The sequence below is a fragment of the Anomaloglossus baeobatrachus genome, unplaced genomic scaffold (assembly GCF_048569485.1).
Source record: "Anomaloglossus baeobatrachus isolate aAnoBae1 unplaced genomic scaffold, aAnoBae1.hap1 Scaffold_476, whole genome shotgun sequence".
Taxonomy (NCBI): Eukaryota; Metazoa; Chordata; class Amphibia; order Anura; family Aromobatidae; genus Anomaloglossus; species Anomaloglossus baeobatrachus.
This window is the reverse complement of record NW_027444105.1, coordinates 67758-85990: the sequence shown is the minus strand read 5'-3', so window position 1 is coordinate 85990 and position 18233 is coordinate 67758. Positions and strand designations below refer to the sequence as shown.

The window sequence follows — 18233 nt, the reverse complement described above, 5'->3', positions numbered from 1 at the left end:
AATCCATAAAAATAAATAATAAATGGTGCACATATGTTAGAGCCCCACCGAAGGACAAAAAAAGTCTGATGGAAATAGAGAGCATATAGGAACAATAAGAATGTGCAACAGAGAGGAAGGTGAGAATGCAGGATCAATCACTGCCTGTCAGATATTAATAATCAGGGAAATAACTCTGGAGCAGACGCACAAATTAGGGTCTTACCTGGTAAGGTAACAAATAATTAATAGTAGTTGCACTCACCTATTAAGGTTGTGCCAGTCACAACCCCTAAATGCACGTTACAAATGGCGACAGCCGCAGCCCCTAGTAGAAGAGCAATAACGTATAGGAGGAAAATCGGGTGCGTGCCGCGCTGTCACCAAAGGAAACTGATGTTAATTATTTCATCTCTTTATTCTTTTTTCCGGTCAATGTGTTTCAGAGATCACTGTCTCCTTCATCAGGGCAAAAAAAGAACAGTATGCAATCAAAGGAGGAAGAACCTCTATATATACACATATGGAGCTACGTCAGAGGACTGACTGCTGTATTTCAAATACTGCCGGGATGGTCAACTGTTACAATACCGGCCATAAAAGTTCTCAAGTGATATATTGAGAAACATTTATAAAATCACTGGGGTATAGTGTTTCAAATTTCATCAGCTTTTTGAGACAAAAATCAGAAAAAGAAGAAGAAGAAGGACAAAATGAAAAAAAGAAAAAAAAGAAGAAAAAAAAAACAAAAAGGGAGCATTGAGCTCCAGACCCTGTATTGAGTCTTAGAAGTGTAGTGACAAGTGCATCTGTCCACAACCCTGTAAGGGTGAACGGGATGACGGACAAGAAAAATTATGTTCGTGGCAAAAAATGGTGGTGTTGCTATATAAAATTGCATTAAGAATAAAGAAAGGAAAAATTTCTTTATAAAAGTAGTGAAGAAAAAAGTGGAAAAAAGGGGAGTGTAAGCCATTTTACTAATAAATAGTGATGAGCGAGCATGCTTGTTACTACTCGGTACTCGCACGAGTATCACTGTACTCGGTCTACTCGACGGGGACCGAGTAATCTCGCGATACTCGTGCTGTACTCGTGGTCTTCATCCCTGCATGTTGGCGCTCTTTTGAGAGCCAGCCCTCATGCAGGGATTGGCTGGCAGACCACTGCAATGCCACAGCCCTGTTAGTTGTGGAATTGCAGTGATTGGCCGGCCTGCACAGCGTGACCGAGCCTTTATACCGGCGGGCGCGCTGTGCTCTGCTCACAGCTATCCAGACAGTCAGTGCAGGGAGAGGGTCGCTGCTTCAGGGAAAGGTTTGCGGCCCTTTATAGCTATTTCCGTAGCAGGGCTGCAAACAGTGTGACCAAAAGTCCTTCTCAGGACTATTCTAGTTGTATACAGGCAGGCAGGGTATAGCCAGGTCGGAGTACAGTAGCAGAGTCCTTCTCAGGACTATTGTTGCTGTATACAGGCAGGGTATAGCCAGGTTGGAATACAGGCTAGTGACCAAAAGAGTCCTTGTCAGGACTATTGTAGCAGTATACAGGCAGGCAGGCAGGCAGGCAGGGTATATAGCCATTCCTAGTGGTGACCGTATACCAGCCTTCATCATATCTGGGGCTGGTGTACACAGTCTAAAACAGTCCTGATAGTGTCAGACTTCTCAGCAATTGTCGCTCCTAAAACCTGTTAGGTTCTTAGTGCGTCCGTGCTTGCATTTAAAAACCGCACGTGTGTGCCTGTCGGTGGCAGCGTACAGGTGCACTTGTGTGCGTTTTTACCAAACTATTATATAACGCACAAGTGTAGTGTATAATACACGTCAGTCAGCAGTGGCTGATAGTGTCAGAGTTCTCGTCATTAATTTTTGCTCCTAAAACCTGTGTTAGGTTCTTAGTGCGTCCGTGCTTGCATTTAAAAACCGCACGTGTGTGCCTGTCGGTGGCAGCGTACAGGTGCACTTGTGTGCGTTTTTACCAAACTATTATATAACGCACAAGTGTAGTGTATAATACACGTCAGTCAGCAGTGGCTGATAGTGTCAGAGTTCTCGTCATTAATTTTTGCTCCTAAAACCTGTGTTAGGTTCTTAGTGCGTCCGTGCTTGCATTTAAAAACCGCACGTGTGTGCCTGTCGGTGGCAGCGTACAGGTGCACTTGTGTGCGTTTTTACCAAACTATTATATAACGCACAAGTGTAGTGTATAATACACGTCAGTCAGCAGTGGCTGATAGTGTCAGAGTTCTCGTCATTAATTTTTGCTCCTAAAACCTGTGTTAGGTTCTTAGTGCGTCCGTGCTTGCATTTAAAAACCGCACGTGTGTGCCTGTCGGTGGCAGCGTACAGGTGCACTTGTGTGCGTTTTTACCAAACTATTATATAACGCACAAGTGTAGTGTATAATACACGTCAGTCAGCAGTGGCTGATAGTGTCAGAGTTCTCGTCATTAATTTTTGCTCCTAAAACCTGTTAGGTTCTTAGTGCGTCCGTGCTTGCATTTAAAAACCGCACGTGTGTGCCTGTCGGTGGCAGCGTACAGGTGCACTTGTGTGCGTTTTTACCAAACTATTATATAACGCACAAGTGTAGTGTATAATACACGTCAGTCAGCAGTGGCTGATAGTGTCAGAGTTCTCATCATTAATTTTTGCTCCTAAAACCTGTTAGGTTCTTAGTGCGTCTGTGCTTGCATTTAAAAACCGCACGTGTGTGCCTGTCGGTGGCAGCGTACAGGTGCACAATTTGCACAAACTTTGATATAACGCCCAAGTCTAGTGAATACACGTCAGCACAGCATTGCAAAATGCGCAAGGGCGTTGGCAAGGAACAAGGAAGTGGACGTGATGGTGGTGCAGGCAGAGGCCGAGGTCGTGGGCAAGCTCTAATTTTGCCACAACAAAGGGCCACATCTAGTCGCTCGCACGTCCTGTCCCAAATTCTTGGGGACCGCAGCAGTACACCGCTCTTGAACCAAGACCAGTGTCAACAGGTTGTTAGTTGGATAGCGGATAATGCTTCCAGTCAGATTGGCACCACCACAAACACTCTGTCTTCCACACGGTCAAGTGTCAGTAGCCGTGATACTGCACCGCACATTTCAGAACCTGATCCTCCTTCCTACCACAAGGCTGAGTACACGTCCTCGGACATTAATGATCCCACACTTGGACACTCGGAAGAGCTGTTCACGTTTCCATTCGCACATTCTGGCCTCTCGCCAGCTCATGTTGAAGTGGGTCATGAGGAGATCGTATGTACAGATGGCCAAATATTTGAGCAGCCACGTTCTCACGAAGTTGGCAACGTGTCTCAACAAGGGGTGGACGATGATGAGACACAATTGTCAGGAAGTCAGGAGGAGGAGCAGGGTGCGGAAGAGGAAGACGACGTGGTGGATGATCCAGTAACTGACCCAACCTGGCAGGAGGATATGCAGAGCGAGGACAGCAGTGCACAGGGGGAGGGAGGCGTAGCATCCCAACAGGCAGTAAGAAGCAGGGTGGTGGCTCCAGGCAGAAGTCAGGCAACCGTTCCCCGGAACAACAACACGACACAAGGTGCCTGTACAAATGTTAGGTCTTCCCGAGTCTGGCAGTTTTTTAAGTTGGATCCAGATGATTCTAAAAAGGCCATTTGCAACACCTGCCGTGCCAGCATCAGCAGGGGTACCAAAACTAGCAGCCTGACCACCACCAGCATGATCAGGCACATGTCAGCCAAGCACCCGACTTTGTGGGAAGTACAACAGAGTCGAGGAGCAGTGCTTGCTAATGTCACTGCTACGTCTTCGCTGGTTGTGCATGCGAGCCAATCCCCTGTCCATGCTGCCTGCGAACAAGCCTCCTCCGGTCCTGCACCTGCAGTTGCCTACTCAGAAATAACACCATCATCAAGCACGTCCTTGTCCCAGCGCAGCGTTCAGTTATCCATTCAGCAAACCTTTGAACGCAGGCGCAAATACACTGCCAACACCCCACATGCCACAGTTCTAAATGCTAACATTTCGCGACTGCTTGCGCTGGAAATGTTGCCTTTTAGGCTGGTGGAGACAGAAGCATTCCGCGACCTGATGGCGGCAGCTGTCCCACGTTACTCGGTCCCCAGCCGCCACTATTTCTCCCGGTGTGCCGTCCCCGCGTTGCATAACCACGTGTCACAAAACATCACACGTGCCCTGAACAACGCTGTTTCACCCAAAGTCCACCTAACCACAGACACATGGTGACGATTATCTCGAGAGTGCAAAGTAGCCAAATGAAACTTTTACTGGATTTCCACTTACTTTATCAAATCTCATCTCCACCACAGTTTGCATCTGTTATAGTTTTGGAGAAAATTGTGGTCATTTCATTTTTGCGCGAATGTGTTCAGATTCCTTTTTTATTGCCCTGCCTAAGGGCTATACTATAATACACCCACTTCCTGACAATGGACACTTAATGTTTTGAGGCCCTCATGCACGTCTCTATCCAGGGACAACGTGGAGCCTCCCAATTTTTGGCTGCCCTGCCAAAGGGCTATACTATAATACACCCACTTCCTGACAATGGACACTTAATGTTTTGAGGCCCTCATGCACGTCTCTATCCAGGGACAACGTGGAGCCTCCCAATTTTTGGCTGCCCTGCCAAAGGGCTATACTACAAAAGACCCACTTCCTTCCAATGGGCACTTCAGGTTTACAGGCCCTCATGCACGTCTCTATCCAGGGACAACGTGGAGCCTCCCAATTTTTGGCTGCCCTGCCTAAGGGCTATACTATAATACACCCACTTCCTGACAATGGACACTTAATGTTTTGAGGCCCTCATGCATGTCTCTATCCAGGGACAACGTGGAGCCTCCCAATTATTGGCTGCCCTGCCAAAGGGCTATACTACAAAAGACCCACTTCCTTCCAATGGGCACTTCAGGTTTACAGGCCCTCATGGACGTCTCTATCCAGGGACAACGTGGAGCCTCCCAATTTTTGGCTGCCCTGCCAAAGGGCTATACTACAAAAGACCCACTTCCTTCCAATGGGCACTTCAGGTTTACAGGCCCTCATGCACGTCTCTATCCAGGGACAACGTGGAGCCTCCCAATTTTTGGCTGCCCTGCCTAAGGGCTATACTATAATACACCCACTTCCTGACACTGGACACTTAATGTTTTGAGGCCCTCATGCACGTCTCTATCCAGGGACAACGTGGAGCCTCCCAATTTTTGGCTGCCCTGCCTAAGGGCTATACTACAATAGACCCACTTCCTTACAATGGGCACTTCAGGTTTACAGGCCATCATGCACGTCTGTATGCAGGGGCATTGGTGAACCTCACAATTTTGGACTGCCCTGGCAAAGGAAAATACTACAAAGACTCAGTTCCTCAAAATGGGCACATTAGACTCAGAGGCCTTTATGTACGTCTCTTCTCAGGGACATCGGAGTGCCACACAATGTTTTACGTAAAATCTTTCATGTATTGATCTCAAAAAGTAACATACATTAGCTCTATCTCACTATTGGGTATGTGCCCTTAACATTTCCGCTATGAAAAATCATTTTGGTGTCATTTTGGAAGGTTTTCTGGTGAGTCCGTAAAAATGGCGTAAAACGCGGACAAAATTATTCACAGCTGTGACTTTTGAGTGATAAATGCTTCAAGGGGTCTTCCCCATGCTGTTGCCATGTCATTTGAGCACTCTTCGGAGACTTTTGTGCCATTTTTAGGGTTTCTACATGCTGCCGGTGGTCATTTCACAAAAATACTCGGGTCTCCCATAGGATAACATTGGGCTTGGTGCTCGGGCCGAGTACACGAGTATCTTGGGAGGCTCGGCCCGAGCTTCGAGCACCCGAGTTTTTTAGTACTCGCTCATCACTACTAATAAACCTAAAAAATAAAAATAAATTGAATAAAAATCATGAATGTTGTGTTATAACAGGAAATTCGGTGTAAGAATGAATATCCGGGATGAGAGTTCAGCGAATGAGTTATAGAAATTGTTACAAAAAGGAGTGTGTACGGTTTATGCGTAAATTTTCAGAATGCGTACATGAAAATTATATGTATGTGAGAATGTCCCCCATGCTTTGTAAAAAGTTATTTATGAAAATGTAAATAAGATATATAAAAATGCCTAATTATTTATAATTTATGAGAAAGATATATATGTATGGAAGAATGTTATAAGGTGTCCAAGAACCATAAAGAAAAAGGGTGCATATATAATGTTAGAGGTCTAGAGTTCCACCAGGCTATATCACCCCTAAAGAAATAGAAAGAAGACCTTACTACCTGTGTACCCCAAAAAAAGCTATATTTCTTAGCCAGGATTATGGTGGAGATATGCACAAGTGAAATAAGAATATAAAGTAATACAATAAGATTATAAAACCAATATGTGTGTAATACTATTGTATGTTTTGAGGATTTCGATAGCGTTAGGGCAATGACAACCAGAGACGAGTTTGTGGTACAAGATGTTTATAATATGTAACCACGGTAGATACACAGCGGAAATACACAAAACACATGAAAATACCTTTCTGAAACGGAGCGAAGGGGATTCCCGGGGCCACGCACCGGACTCCCCCAGGGAGACCACCAGAGCGAACCCCTATACAGGGACTGTCCGGCAATCAACCCCGGAAGGCCTAAATGCGCCGCAGCCGGGACACAAGGGGCAAGTGGTAAAGTCCAGAAGTGTCCGTACGGGATGAAAGTCCAGAATGGTTATGAGCCGGAAGAAACCGGGCAGACGTGCTGACCAAAGACGGCAGACGGAGTCCGGGCACAGCTTGAAGAAACCGGGTATGGTCCAGAGTCGGTCGGTAGACTTTCAGGAGGATCCAAAGGTAATCAAGAAGTAGCAGCAGCAGCAAAGCAGGAGCACACAGCAAGCCGTATACTCAGGCACTGGACTAGGCTTAGAGGCGGCCTTTTAAGCAGCTGGACAGGAAGTAGGGCAACAGAACATAAAACTCCATGTTAACCGAGGGCAAGCTCATGCAAAAAAGAGAACTGGAAAACCCGGAAACCTGACATTACTCCCCCCCCCCAGAAACGGCCTCAGGACGGGTCAGGGCCTGGCTTGTCCGGGTACCGTCGATGAAACTGAGCGATCTTCCGGGGAGCTCGAATGTTACCCACCGGTTCCCAGGAATCGTCCTCGGGGGCGTACCCCTGCCAACGTACCAGATACTGAAGCCGACGACGATGGAGCCGGGAGTCAATAATGTCCTCAACCACGAACTGCTCCTCGCCGTCGACCATCACAGGCGGAGGAGGAGGCACGACACGACCATGAAACGTATTGGGAGAGACGGATTTGAGGAGAGAAACATGAAAGACCGGGTGTACCTTGAGATGGTGCGGTAACCGCAGCCGACAGGCCACAGGGCTCACGATCCCGGTGATCTTAAATGGACCGATGAATTTTTGTCCCAGCTTCTGCGAAGGGACACCCAATCTCAGGTTCTTGGTGGACAACCATACAGAGTCCCCTACCTTATACATGGGTGCCGGTTTCCGGTGAGTGTCTGCCGACCTCTTGTAACGCTCCTGGGCCGTAGCCACACTGTCCTTTAGAACCTCCAGATTTTGTCGAAGCTCTGTCAATCTGTCCTCCACCGCAGGCACTGAGACCGCAACCGGTGACCTAGGCAAAATAGTCGGATGGTAACCCAAGTTAGCAAAAAAGGGCGTTACCTTAGTGGAGCTGCTCTGAGTGTTGTTATACGAGAACTCCGCCAACGGAAGCATCTTCAACCAATCGTCCTGCAGATGGCTGACATAACATCGAAGGTATTGTTCCAGGGTTTGATTGGTCCGTTCGGTTTGCCCATTTGTCTGAGGATGGTATGCAGAAGACAAACAGACATCAATCTGGAGTGCCGTACAAAACCCCTTCCAGAACCTAGACGTGAACTGCACGCCCCGGTCAGAGATGATCTCGTCTGGTACCCCATGCAATCGGAATACGTTCTGGATAACCAAATCCACTGTCTCTGCGGCTGAGGGAAGACCGGCACACGGAATAAAGTGAGCAGCTTTAGTCAACCGATCCACCACCACTAAAATGGTATTGTGACCGTCTGAGACGGGCAACTCCACAATAAAATCCATTGAGATAGACCCCCAAGGGCGAGATGGCACGGGTAACGGTTGGAGGAGTCCTGTAGGAGCCACACGAGGGACCTTGCACCGGGCACAAACCACACATGAGTGGACATAGTCCTTTACGTCCTTTAAACAGGTAGGCCACCAGAAGAAACGGTTCAGAAATTCCTGCGTCTTCTGTACCCCCCTATGACCAGCCAACACGGAGTCATGGACCAACTTGAGAACCCGAAGTCTTACGGCCTCCGGGACATAAATGCGTCGCTCTCTCAACCACACACCATTCCGAAGAACAAGAGTTACATCATTCGGGGGGGCAGCAAGAAATACGTCACCATCATAGGCCAGCTTGATGTCCTTCCACAAGTCCTGGTCCTGGATTACTCCAACGAAATTGGCATCCGATAACACGGTCTGAGACGGGGTTCCAGGCACGGAGTCCACGGCGTGGATTCGGGACAAGGCATCGGCTTTCCCATTACGTGAACCTGGACGGTATGTAACGACAAAATTGAACTGGTTAAGGAATAGGCTCCAACGGGCTTGCCGTGGAGACAGGCACCTGGCAGACTTAAGAAACTCCAGATTACGATGATCTGTGAGTACTATCACTTGCTGCGCGGCTCCCTGTAAGTGGTGTCTCCATTCCTTGAAGGCGGAAATAATCGCTAACAATTCTTTGTCCGCAATGTCATAGTTCCTTTCTGCAGGGGACAACCGGCGGGAAAAGAAAGCACACGGATGTAAGAGACTCTTGTCCCCAGTCCTTTGAGAAAGGATGGCCCCTAATGCGTAGTCGGAAGCGTCGACTTCCACGATAAAGGGAAGTGCGGGATTCGGATGTACCAATATAGGCGCTGAGGTAAAACAGACCTTGAGACGATGGAAGGCTTCCTGGGCCTGGGCGGACCACACAAACTTCTGTCCTTTCTTGGTTAACAGAGTGATGGGACGAACGATTTCTGAAAAATTACGGATAAAACGTCGGTAAAAGTTGGCAAAACCGACAAAGCGTTGTACCTCTTTGATGTTTCCCGGTTCCGGCCAGTCTAGAATCGCTTGTATTTTGCCAGACTCCATGTTCAGTCCCTGAGGAGAGATGACATAACCTAAGAATTGTATCTGTGAGCAATGGAATTCGCATTTCTCCAGTTTGATGTACAGGTGGTTTTCCCTCAGCCGGGTAAGTACGGTCTTGACGTGCTCCTGGTGTTCCTGTAGGGAATCAGAAAAGATTAGGATATCGTCCAGATAAATCACCATGAATTGGTCCATGATATCCCTAAAAATATCGTTAACTAGATGTTGGAAAGCCGCGGGAGCGTTACAAAGTCCAAAAGGCATCACTAGGTACTCAAAATGTCCATACCGACATCGGAACGCGGTCTTCCACTCGTCTCCGGGACGTATGCGGAGTAGATTGTATGCCCCACGGAGGTCCAATTTGGTGAATATTTTTGCCTGTTGGACCCTCTCCAATAGCTCAGGAATCAATGGTAACGGATACCGGTTCCGGATGGTTATTTTATTCAGTTCCCGGTAGTCAATACAGGGTCTTAGAGTCCCCTCTTTCTTTTTCACAAAAAAGATGGGTGCCCCTGCTGGTGAGGTAGACGGACGAATAAATCCCTTCGCCAGACTTTCATCAATGTAGTTTTTTAGTGCTTCTAGCTCAGGTGCCGCCAACGGGTAGACATGACCAAACGGGATCTCCGCCCCTGGGAGTAAGTCTATGGGGCAATCATACGGTCTATGCGGGGGAAGCCGATCGGCTTTTCTTTTGTCGCATATGTCCGCAAAGTCGTTATACACCGGGGGTAGAACAGGTACCTGTACAGTGCCCTCCGCATTCGGCGTTACTGGAACCGGAACAGTTGGACTAATGGTCGGAATACTCTGCGGTGGGAAGGATATTTCCTTAGTTTCCCAATCGATGACCGGATTTGTAGACCGTAGCCACGGAATACCTAAAATAATCGGAAAATGAGGAGAAGAAATTAGCATGAAAACAAGGGTCTCCTGCTGACCTGGCTTCATGACGCACTCTAGCGGTACGGTTTCCCGATCAACTGGTCCAGAGATTAACGGAGATCCGTCTACCGTCTCCATGGTAACCGGTGAGGCTCTTTGCTGAGTCCGGATACCGTGTTTCCTGGCAAAAGAGGAGTCCATGAAATTTCCCCCTGCCCCAGAATCTATCATTGCAGAGGTAGGTATTAGCTGTCCCTCCCACCGGATCTGAATGGGGAGCGAGCAATGGGTATATTTCCCTTCCGAGTCCTTCGGTGAGGTTGACATTACAGTCAAGGGAAATACCGCATCCAAGTGTCCACTTGCCTCAGAGATATCGGGCTCTGCGTCCGTGTTGTCACACTCTGCCATGGCTGCCAATACCTTATTTGGGCGATTCGGACGTTTCGGGCAGTCGATCAAGAAATGGTCTGATTGACCGCAATAGAAACACAGACGCTCACGGAGCCGGTGTTCGCGACGTTCATTGGTCTCTCGCTTTTGCAGAGAGTCCACTTGCATAGGAACGTCCTCGGCCTCCCGTGGCGTCCTGAGAGCGGGTTCTCTGGAAGGAAATGCAAAGTTGTTTACACGGTTTACAGCTGCCCATTTTTCCTGTCTACGTTCCGTCAAGCGGGTATCAATACGCACACAGTGCTGGAGAAACAGTTCAAAATCCCCTGGAGATTCAGAACGAGCTAACTCGTCCTTGATGGTACCGGACAACCCCTTTCTGAAAACAGACAATAATGCATTGTTTCCCCAGTCGGTGTCTACCACTAACCTCTTGAACTCAGTGGCATATTCAACTACAGAACGCTTTCCCTGACGTAAGGAAAGGAGAGCCGATTCAGCGGTAGCACGGCGATTCGGATCATCAAACATCTGCGCCATTGCGGTCAGAAAATCATCTAGGTGATTTAAACGGATGTCCCGGTTCTCTATCATAGGATTAGCCCAAGCCAGTGCTTGTGAGGTTAATAACATAATTATACATAACACTTTGGACCGGTCAGAACGGTAATAATCAGCATGTACATCAAAAAACAGTATACATTGGTTCACAAATCCACGAAACTGACTACGGTCACCATTGAAACGGAATGGGGGTAACCTAGGCATACCGGCAGCTGATACGGACGTAGTGGGGCCGGCTTCCTGAGCCTCCACTCTGACTTGCAAGTCCTGTATAGCCGGACCCAGTACCTGGTGATCATGGCCCAGCTGTGCCTCCATATCTCTAAGTTTAGTCTGCACCACCTCCATCTCCTGCTGCAAGGAGTTAATCATAGAAAAGAGCTGATCTACTCCTCGTGTCTCAGTCATTGCCCCAGTGAAATCCTCTTGTGGCCTGAGTATAATGTAATACTATTGTATGTTTTGAGGATTTCGATAGCGTTAGGGCAATGACAGCCAGAGACGAGTTTGTGGTACAAGATGTTTATGATATGTAACCATGGTAGATACACAACGGAAATACACAGTATAACAAACACATGAAAATACCTTTCTGAAACGGAGCGAAGGGGATTCCCGGGGCCACGCACCAGACTCCCCCAGGGAGACCACCAGAGCGAACCCCTATACAGGGACTGTCCGGCAATCAACCCCGGAAGGCCTAAATGCGCCGCAGCCGGGACACAAGGGGCAAGCGGTAAAGTCCAGAAGTGTCCGTACGGGATGAAAGTCCAGAATGGTTATGAACCGGAAGAAACCGGGCAGACGTGCTGACCAAAGACGGCAGACGGAGTCCGGGCACAGTTTGAAGAAACCGGGTGTGGTCCAGAGTCGGTCGGTAGATTTTCAGGAGGATCCAAAGGTAATCAAGTAGCAGCAGCAGCAAAGCAGGAGCACACAGCAAGCAGTATACTCAGGCACTGGACTAGGCTTAGAGGCGGCCTTTTAAGCAGCTGGACAGGAAGTAGGGCAACAGAACATAAAACTCCATGTTAACCGAGGGCAAGCTCTTTCAAAAGAGGACTGGAAAACCCGGAAACCTGACAATGTGTGCATTCATGCACCACCCGGTACGCTACCCTTGCCAAATTGCTCACTCTAGATCCCCACACGATCCATGAAGCCGTTCCCCCGGTCACACCGCCTGCTGCCGGTTCCCACTCATCCCTGGGGGAGTTAGGCGAGTGGTATCGAGAGCTACATGTCGGCACTGATGATACCCCCATACACCACAAGGAAGGGGTATACCGGGTGGTACAGGAGTATGAGCGGGTTTTTAGCAAGCACCCTCTAGATTTTGGGCAGATTAAAGGGGTTCAACACCACATCCCTACCGGTACACACTCCCCTATTAAAGAGAGATACAGGCCTATTCCCCCTGCCCACTACCAATGCGCCAAAGACATGTTGAGGAACATGAAGGAGGCAGGGGTTATTAGGGACAGCTGTAGTCCCTGGGCCGCTCCGTTGGTGCTGGTTAAGAAGAAGGATGGCACCATGCGGATGTGTGTGGATTACCGGAAGATTAACCAGATAACGCATAAGGATGCTTACCCTCTGCCCCGCATCAAAGAGTCCCTGGCCTCGCTGAGAACCGCTAACTACTTCTCCACCCTTGACCTCACCAGCGGGTACTGGCAGGTGGCCGTGGCACCGGAAGACCGAGAGAAGACTGCCTATGGGACCGTTTTGGTGTACTTGGATGATGTGATTGTGTACTCACAGACGTATGAAGCCCACCTGGAGCACCTAGCCGAGGTGTTCGCGTCCCTTGCCAAGTATGGGATGAAGTTGAAGCCCTCAAAGTGTCATCTGCTGAAACCCAGAGTGCAGTACCTAGGACATGTGGTTGGTGCGGAAGGTGTCGCCCCCAACCCCGAGAAGATCACCGCCATCCAAGACTGGCCGAGACCGACCACAGTGAGGGAAGTGAGGCAGTTTCTGGGCCTGGTGGGATATTACCGTCGCTTCATTAAGGGGTACACAAAGATGGCTGCCCCCATGCAAGACCTCCTCGTAGGACAGACCAAGGGTGGTAGATCCCTAGTAGCCCCATTGGTGTGGGAAGAAAAGCATGAGGAATCCTTCCGCCAGCTGAGAACAGCCCTGACCGGAGAGGAAATCCTAGCGTACCCTGACTACAGCCGCCCATTCATCCTCTACACCGACGCCAGCAATGTGGGCTTGGGGGCTGTTCTATCCCAGGTCCAAGACAGAAGGGAAAAGGTAATAGCTTATGCTAGCCGAAAACTCCGACCGACTGAGAGGAACCCTGAGAACTACATCTCCTTCAAGCTTGAGCTCTTGGCACTGGTGTGGGCTATCACCGAGCGGTTCCGCCATTACCTGGCAGCAGCCAAGTTCACCGCGTACACAGACAATAACCTGCTGACCCATCTAGATACGGCCAAGCTGGGCGCGTTGGAGCAGCGGTGGGTGACCAGGTTAGCCAACTACGATTTCACCATCAAGTACCGGGCCGGCCGTACCAACGTCAATGCCAATGCACTCTCCCGGATGCCCCACCTGTCGGAAGAGGGGCCAGAGGATGATGACCTCGAAGAGATCGAGTTGCCTGCATTTCACCGGCCATTCACTGAGAAGGTGCACGTCTACCAACAACGGGTGAACCTGGATCCGCTGCCCCGACAGGACTGGCAGGAAGCTCAGGACCAGGCACCTGCTGTCCGCCTGGTCAAGACTCTAGTGGAACAGGGTTCTGCTGGGATAGACCCTGCTGCCCCTGCCGAAGCCCAACGTCTGTGGCAAGAATGGACCCGGCTATACCTACACCAGGGGAAGTTGTATCGCGAGCTGATTAATCCAAAGACTCACGAGAAGATCCGCCAGCTGGTGATTCCCCAGGCTAACGTGCCCACCGTCCTGCAAGCATACCATGATGGTGCAGTGCACTTCGGGTGGAAGAAGCTAGAGATGTTGTTAAGAGAGCGGTTCTATTGGAGTGGAATGCGGGAATCTGTGGAGGCCTGGTGCCGAGAATGTGGCCCTTGCGCATTGAGAAGGAAGGACGAGGCCAGCCAGAAGGCACCCCTACACCCGATCATTACACACCAACCGCTGGAGCTGGTTGCCCTTGACCATGTAAAGCTCACCCCCAGCCGAAGTGGGTACACCTACGCTCTGACCATCGTAGACCACTACTCGAGGTTCCTGGTGGTTGTCCCAGTTAAGGACTTAACCGGCCGCACCGCTGCTAAGGCTTTCCAGGCTTATTTCTGTTGACCGCATTGGTACCCGGAGAGGGTGCTTACCGACCAGGGTCCGGCCTTTGAAGCAGAGGTATTCCAGGAATTCTGCCAGTTGTACGGCTGCAAGAAAATCCGGACCACGCCTTACCACGCCCAAACCAATGGCATTTGTGAAAAGATGAACCACTTGGTCCTGGGCCTCCTCAAGACGTTACCACTGGAAGAGCGGAACCTGTGGCTGGAGAATCTACCTGACCTGGTCGATATGTACAACAACATCCCTTCCAGCTCTACGAAATGCACTCCAGCATACCTGATGAGAGCTCGTCCCGGCCGGCTACCAGTGGATCTGGAAATGGGCTTGGAAGCTTCAGAAGCACTCCTGTCGACAGCTGAATGGGACACTCGGCGGAGGACACAGTACCGACAGGTCCAGGAGTATGTTGAAAAGAACTTGTGCCGGAGTCGGGGACAACAGGAGCAGTGCTTCAACAAGAAGGCGCCTGCCGGTTCCTTCCAACCTGGGGATGTAGTGCTGAAGCGGAAAAGAAGGGCCCACAAGCTGGATGATCAATGGGAAAAAACCCCGTATGTAGTCCAGCCCACAGGATGGGAGAATGGGAAGGCCTACCAGATCAGCCGTGACCAGGGGGGGACTTTGGCCACGGTTTCCCGAGACCACCTGAAGAAGTGCCCACCAGCATTGAGAGTAGCGGATGAGGCTCCAGTTCCCAGTCCAGTGGAGAAGGAAAAAGAGGTAATCCACACCATGATGGGTGATTTTCCAGCAGACTGGCCTACACAGAACGGTGCGGTGATCCTTCCAGTGATACTGTTCCCACAACCCGTGGATGAAGAAATGATGGAAACGGTTAACCGCGAGCCAGTGCCCAGGGATGTACCTGTACCCAGCTCCCCTACGCCTCCGCCTGCCCCACATGATAGCAGGGAGGAGGAACTGACTGTTCCCTCTGCCCCACTGCCTGTCACCACTGACACCGGATCCCGAAGGTCCACTCGCCCCAACCTAGGTAGACCCCCACTTAGGTACAGGGAAACTACTCTTTAAAAGGGGGGGGCTTTATGTGTTGAGTGTACCAGTTTGAAAGTTTTAAATGATAAGTAAAGATGATCAACCAAAGAAGTTTACCTGATTGAACCGTGATTAAACCGGCCGTTGCCGGCAACTGTTGTCCCCGTAGGGACTGTGCAACCATTGCGTAAGGAACTGCTTACGGACAAGCCCGAGAACTTGCAGGGCAACCACAAACTTAGTGCAATGTAAATAAAAATGTTTGTTGGCTTGACACCGTTACCGCCTCCGGAGAGGCTGATTTGGGAGGATGGGCCTGGAGGAAAGGGATGGCCTAGGCCCGCCACTACCGTAACCGGTGGCGATCCTCCGGGGGTTCAGGGGTCCCCTTGGACGTGGGCCCCCTGAAAGAGACAGAACCCGCTCGGGCAACTTGGTGCTGGACTGGGGTCAAGGGGTGCTGCCCGCTTCTTAGGGGCAGCATCAGGGCCAGGTTGTTTGGGTGGGAGAAGAGCGGAAGCTGTACCGTTGTAAAATGTTTATGATGCTTTTACATGTTTTACCGTTTTATTCTTTTTCAGTTGTGAAAATAAAACCGGTGATGGACGGGCAGCCCGCGGACGGTCTGCATTTTACTATAGGGGAATGTGGCGCCCTGGACAAGCCAGGTCGTCACAGGTACTACACCAACACGCTCTACACTCCGGCTAGGCACACCGAAGCTAAACACAAATCCTAGTTGCCTTCCTCCAGGGGCTGATGTCCACACCAGGGGGTGGGCCAGGCGGTTGATCCCACCCACCGAGGAGTTCACAGTCCTGGAGGCGGGAAAAGGAGTCAGATTAGAGATCAGTTTTGGAGTTAGAGAAGTGAAGAGGAGAGGAGACTGACCGTGTCCGTGTGTGTGGCCCGGGCACTCAGCAAGGTTGGCAGACGGTGGTGACCTTCTGCAGGAGAGGCTGATTGGAGTGAACCGTACGGACCGGGGATGGGCGGTGGCCCGCCGGTACCAGATCGGGGAGTGAAGAGAAGCCAGCACCATCCGGCAGGGCCTACGGACCCCGACCAGGCTAGGAGTCGCCGTAAAACCGGTCAAATCCGTTAGCGACAGGAACCTCCAGGGTTTCCCAGCAGTCAAGACCCGATTGAAGGCAACAGCTCACACCGTAGAGGGAAGCACAGTCACCGTCAAGGCTACAGTTCCCAGGGCCAGAGCCTGCGGGCAAAAGGGGCTCCCTCAGCATCCATCCAAGCTGGGGAGCGGGTTACCGGTGGGAAGCCCGCTAGATTTTGGGGGAATAAAAGGGGTCCACCACCACATCCCCACAGGTGCACACCCACCCATCAAAGAGAGCTATAAGCCAATACCACCTTCACATTGCCAGTGTACCAAGGACATGTTGAGCAACATGAAGGCGGCTGGGGTTATCCGTGACAGTTGTAGCCTTTGGGCAGCTCTGTTGATCCTGTTAAAAAAGAAGGACGGCACCACTCCCCGTATTGAGGAATCGCTAGCTGCATTGAGAACTGCAAATTATTTTTCTACCCTTGATCTCACTAGTCACTATTGGCAAGTGTCCGTTGCTGAGGCAGACCGGGAGAAGACCGCCTTCGCCACCCCTATGGGTCTCTGCGAGTTCAAAAGCATGCCCTTCGAGCTGTGCAATGCGCCAGGAACCTTCCAGAGGCTGATGGAATGCTGCTTGGGACAAGATTTTAGGGTGTATAAAAAGGGAGATTAGATCCCGTGATCCCAACGTATTGTTACACCTCTATAAATCACTTGTAAGGCTACATCTGGAATATGGGAACCAGTTTTGGGCTCCACATTTTAATAAGGACATTCAGAAGTTAGAGTCAGTTCAAAGGTGGGCAACTAGACTACTACAAGGAATGGAAGGCCTCCCATATGATGACAAGTTGAAAAAGTTATTAAGTGATTATTGGCTGCAATGGGGCTTTCTGGCTGGTGCCAGCCTCTCTTCTTAGCACACAGGAACCACAATCCCTACACCATGCTTCAATGGATTCTCTCATCCCAGCCCAGTAAAACTACATATTTTACACAGTCATAAGCAGCCAAAAGGGATCTATTCTATTCAATTGCAAATGATCTAGATAAGACTGAGAATAAGATACTGCACGGGACATAGCAGAGTTGGTCAAGTTGAGTGGAGATGAGTTTGCTATTTGGCACAGCTTTTTGCATCAATAAAGCAAGTAAAAGGTGTGAAAGATAAAAAAAAGGGTGAAAGTGTGAAAAGTGAATTGGCCAAATTGAGGTGCATATAAAGTTTTTGCTTTCTTTCAATTCACTAATGGGGCTCATTTGAATCAGGTGAATTGAGTTCTGCTTTTGGAAACTGGGTTAAGAAGGGGTGCACCGGTCCTGGAGGTACTGCAATACCAGGTCAATGCGTGGAGTGGACAGAGCAAGATTTTTTCCATCTCCTTGTTCTAAAAATCCATTTAATATATGGTCCCCAGAGAGGGGACGTATCAGATATTAAACTGATAAGAACAGATTTAATTTTTTTTTTTTTCTGTTTATCAGTAGGACTTCAAAATAACAAAGGTGATCGCCTCCCGTTGCCTGGGAACCGTCCAGGCACAAGAGGGCTATGTGTCACCAGAAGGCGCACACACTTCCTCAAGGCCGGCAGACGTGCAATCCCAGGCACCTTCCAGTACCGACCAAGGTAGCGTCCTCCGAAACTACACTTGATCTTAGCCAAAAGGCCGAGAAGCTATAACCCGAATTGGTTACGGCCTTGAGTGGCACCCTGGCCTATACCGGACACATCTTAGGGAGAGGGAGACAAACCCACGCCTACAGAAGACATTTTGTCACCCAAGCCAACCCTTGAAAAGGCTGTTTTGCAGAGCAAAAACAAGAAGAATGGTGCTTTTTGCAGCCGCCGCCCACTGCAATGAATC

General features: G+C 49.8%; 1 pseudogene; it reads right to left on the bottom strand.

Moving 5' to 3' along the window:
• Window positions 1-17669: 17669 nt before the first annotated feature.
• Window positions 17670-17876, bottom strand: LOC142281583 (U2 spliceosomal RNA; annotated as a pseudogene).
• Between the last annotated feature and the right edge of the window lie 357 nt (window positions 17877-18233).